Genomic DNA, 5,191 nt, shown 5'->3' with positions numbered 1-5,191 from the left:
TGGCTGGGTTGCTTCCAGCAGAGTTGTTCATTACACAATAACTGGTGGGATTTTTTTAGTCTTGTTACATCTGTAAAACTTTTAATTTCTAGATGATTCTTGTTCACACTGATGCTGTCTGACCATCTTTAGCTTCCAACTGTGAAGTTCCACAACTAAAAAATATGTCTCAAAACCATGATTGTTTTTAGAATTAGTTTAGAGCAGACAGGATAATTCATCTTGTACAAGGTACAAAAGCAGCTGTTACCTCAACAATATGCTATATATAATGTATATTATATCTATATTATGTATATAAATATAGGTATAGATCTGTATGTTTTATATATATATATGTATATATATATGAGATGTATATTTATAGATTTGCACTCAAGGAAAACCCAAGTCTTTACCAAGCAGCTGATTAAAGCTCTGGTCTCATCTTACTCATGCAAGATGAAGTATCATGACTAATCAATTGTAAAAGTATTTCTGATACTATTACCTTGTTACTCAAACCAGAGGTGGTAAATTAACTGAACTGATCCCTGTAAATTTCAAGTTGTGTTACAATTGAAAATGCTCTGGTTTTAAAGGTAGAAGGGCTCCTGTAACTCTTGTTGTATCTTAATATTGTTTTGTAAGTATGCAATGCCTCTCCCACCCACGGGCATATGAACGTCCTGAAGATTTGTGAGGCCACTGGGAGTAGTAGCTACATTTAGCTGGAACCTACAAACAGGCATTTTAAATGTCCTACGTGTTTTGCCAGGCTGTTGTGATCTATCTGTTGGCAGCTGTTTCAGTGTGTGGACAAACTTCTGGGAAGCTGCAGGAAGCTGCAGGGTGCCCTGGGCACTGCACAGAGGCGCTGTGACACATTAGCAGTGGGTTGCCATGCATTATGCAGGGAGATTGAGTAATGAATTCTGGGCAAGCAGTGTCACTCAGAAGTTCTGAAACAAAAATGCTAATCACAGCTGTAAAGAGCGTGAGTGGATGAGGTTTTTCTTGTATGACTATTTGTAGGTAATTAGTATGAAGTCATGTGGGGAAACTGCTCCTTTATGTACAGTGTGTGCTGGAGAGAATGTTCTCGTAGTGAGCTTAGTTACTACAAGTTCCTTAGAGGAAACCTCGAACAGGGGAAATATTTATTAGCATTTTTTCTTTTTATCCCTAAGTGTACCTATGTGGCCACTCTGTGCCCTTTGAGCTCTTGTATAGTTTAATTTCACACTGCAATCACTTAGTGTAATGGAAAGGTCTTTCACCATCTCCCCCACTCCAGTCCCCATTCATAAATAAATGCATATCACAGATACAGATCACAGAGCTCCTTTCCAGCTCTTCACTCATCTTCTAGCTTAGCCAAAACCCTGAAGAAAAAATTAGGCTGAGTCTTTTGAAGTGCAACACATCCAGGCTCTGCAGGTGGAGGGTGGGAATGCCCACTGCAAATTCCCGCTCTCCTCACTTAAAATCAAGCTGAGTACCTGTATGACTTCTCCTTATTCTAACAGTCCTGATTAGCAGAGTCTTTGAGATAACCATGTCCCATATGTGCAAGGGTTCTTATAATGAATCTCAAAATCAGTACCGTGGAAATTCCTTGTATCAGAGTATCAAGTGATGTTCCTGTGGAATGCACCTAATGGTAGATTGCTGCAGCCTATTATTTGAGTTTTTGTTTGCATGGTCCAAGCACACAGTCCCATGAAGAGCATATGAAAATGGGTCACAGACCATTTTGAGTTCCATATAGTTGCATTCTTGCAGTTGGTAGGTTGCAAAATGCGATCTTATCACATCTGCCAACAGCATCGATCCAAGATTAACAATTAACCTACATTCCTGTGTCACAAATGAGTAGGCATGCAGTTGGACAGCTAGAATTGGGAATGTATATTATCTTTTTACCAAGGCACTGTCTGTCTGCTGGGGTAACACCATTTCAAGACCCTTGAAATCAAAATTCCCAAATTTTAGGTCACCTTTCAAGCATTTATTCCTTCTTTTTATTTGGAAGAGCCACTTAACTGCCATTGTTGTTTCCTGGCTGTCTTGGCACAGAGGTGGTAATATTTAATCAGTTACTGAATAGTCTTTCTAAAGACTTTTAAGTTGTAAGTAATATATCAGCATGAAATTCTGTTACTGTATCATTCAAGGTTCTGTTTCCTGTGCAGAAATTTCTCTGCTGTACGTAAGAAGGGTCCTTTAGTAGGTGGTGTTTAAAATTGTCTATTTAGAAACTAATGTCAAAAGGGCCCTTGTTGTTTATCCATCTCTAACTTCTATATCATTTTGGGGGAAAGGAGAGGGGATGATGAAATCTGTAAGGGTGGGTACCCATATCTCTGATAGCTCTGCTGCAGCACATCTCTTGACTTGTGTCTGCACCCGTTCTGCTGCCTATCTAGTCTAGTGTGGGTGCACTCATTTTCTAGCCAAATGTACTTATCTCCCTGCCCTATGTTGCAGAATTTCAACGATGAACATGTCTACAAATGGATGTGTTCAAAACTCCCTTAAAATCATTTCAGTTTGCTGATCTAGCTCTAAGCCTCATTTGGCAGTGATATAGTGGCCTTTGACAGTTTTTGGGGACCTTTTTCTGTCCTTCTTGGAAAGTGACCTCTGTAATTCACAAGATCCTAGTCAAGCTGTCTGCATGAGTTGTAATTCATCTGACTCTGCAGGAGTAGACCATAACAAGTGATTTAGTAGCTTTATTGCATAAACCTAGAGATAATAATTCAATCCATATCCTCAAATTAAAAAATCACTGCTATTTTGTCTTCTCACCAAGGCCTGAAAATGAGGAAAACTGCTTTGTTTGCTCTATCAAAGATGTCTGTGAACTCTTCTGAGCAAAATAGTTCAAAGCTGTTTCACCTGTGTTTCCTAAGTGTGAAACAAGATGGTATTTTCTTTTGCTCATCTTTTGTCTTGTTTATTAAGTAATAAATCCTTCAGGTCCAGAACTGTCCAGTGTTATAGGTATAAACAGAACATCTAATTTTTATTTGGGCTTCTAGTGGCTACTGCAAATAAACATTATTAAAAAGGAGTGTGAGGTTTTTTATGGGCACTAGAGAATGGGTTGATGATCAGATAAACAAAAGTCAAAATTTACCAGAAATGGACTTGAAGCTGAGAAGATGTGACAAGCTAGGTAGAATTGCTGATTTAGCTCTTATTAAAAAAAAAAAAAAAAAAAAAAAAAAAAAAAAAAAAAAAAAAAAAAAAAAAAAAAAAAAAAAAAAAAAAAAAAAAAAAAAAAAAAAAAAAAAAAAAAAAAAAAAAAAAAAAAAAAAAAAAAAAAAAAAAAAAAAAAAAAAAAAAAATCACCTTTAGATTATTGGTAAAGAAATAGAAAATACCAGCACAGCACAGTATGCACAAAGTAAGTCATTGCTCATCCTTATCTTGAATACTGTGCAAAGATCCCCTTATCCCAAAAATCCATAAAAGTGGAACAGCTCAGAGAAGAGTAATAAGGATGATCCAAAGACATGGAAAAGCTTTGTTATAAATAATAATTGAGTTGGCTGTGACTCTTCAATCTTGAAATGAGAGGAAAAGAGCTGTAGGTCTTTATGACAAAGATAGATACCAAACAATTTGTCTCCTCCAGCACAAAAAGTAAGGCATACTAGATGAAGGCAGTTGGAGCAATATTCAAATAGATGCTTGATGCTCTGGGCAGCAGGCCAGTGGAAGGGCAGCTTCCAGTTCATTGCCAAGGAAGCTGCTGATTTAAGACCGGTCCAATGAGTGGGTAAGTACACAGGATGAACAACAAAAAAAGATTGCTACATACCATAGTCACATCCAGCTCAGGAAGTTCTCTGGAGCGAAAGCAGTAGGAGGTTGAAAGCACACTGGACTATAATACACCCCTCCCCTATTTTCACTCCTCCTTAGGCATTCCTTTGAGCCTTCAGGACAAGATGGACCTTTCCGCATAGCTTTCTATAGTTCTGTAGTTAATAAGCATGGTACCTGCTCTAGTCATCCCTACAGCATCAGCGGTTAAGGGTCTCTCCGGAGTGTGTGTTCATCCAGGATTTCTCAGCTGTTTGTAATTGTACATTATAATTCTGCCCTGATATTTGTGGTCATGGCAGTGCCTTGATTGCCAGCTTTCTGTTGATTCAGTGAATGTCTCTGATGAAGGCACTTTTAGCTGCTTGACACAACTTACGTGGGATCGAATGTTTACTATTCCTCACATAGGGGCTGTCTTTGTACGATTCTATTATACTGTATTACATGGTTACATTTCTGTAACCTTCATTAGAATAACTCTAATGTATAATACAAGAAATGTGAAAATAACTATTAGAATCATGCTTGATTTTCTTTTTTATTTTTAGGACATCTTATGGCATTAAGAATTTGAAAAGCTTTTGGAAGTACTTACATATGGAATCAGGATGGAAACTTGGAGATTTCAAAGTAATATCTAAATATGACTGACATATGTACTAAGAACTTTCATCTAAGTTGCTAAGTTAGGAAAACTTAAAATTATATGTGTTGTTATTTTCATATAAAACATGAACAATATTTCAGTATATTAAACCTGGCCTGCTGCTGCTCTCTTTCGTGATGCCTCGGGGAGGTTTGCGGCCCGGGCGGAGGTCAGGCTCTGGAGCGATGCCGGGGCACCGCGGCGCGGGGTGACTCAGGCACACCTGCCCCTTTCGAGACGCGTCAGCGCCGAAACTCCCGGGCTGCTGTCGGTGAGTGACGGGCAGCCCGTGACTCCCGTTTCCCGCTGATCCCAATTAATTATCTCGCACCTATGACGACTGCGCCTTCTTCCCCGCCAAGGTGCTCTCCGGAGGCGTTGTGTGGAATGATGAAATTTTAGAAACTTCCCGTCCAGGCACACCTGCCCCTTTCGAGACGCGTCAGCGCCGAAACTCCCGGGCTGCTGTCGGTGAGTGACGGGCAGCCCGTGACTCCCGTTTCCCGCTGATCCCAATTAATTATCTCGCACCTATGACGACTGCGCCTTCTTCCCCGCCAAGGTGCTCTCCGGAGGCGTTGTGTGGAATGATGAAATTTTAGAAACTTCCCGTCTTTGTTGGTCCCTGGGGTAAGGGGCCGTCAGGAAATGTGCAAAAAACCCTAAAAACCCCACAAGCAAACAGACAAGCGAGCCATTGAAAGCCCCTAACAACCGCTGTGTAAT

The sequence above is a fragment of the Corvus brachyrhynchos genome, unplaced genomic scaffold (genome assembly GCF_000691975.1).
Source record: "Corvus brachyrhynchos isolate BGI_N302 unplaced genomic scaffold, ASM69197v1 scaffold279, whole genome shotgun sequence".
In the NCBI taxonomy this organism is placed as follows: Eukaryota; Metazoa; Chordata; class Aves; order Passeriformes; family Corvidae; genus Corvus; species Corvus brachyrhynchos.
Note: the sequence above shows the minus strand (reverse complement) of the source record.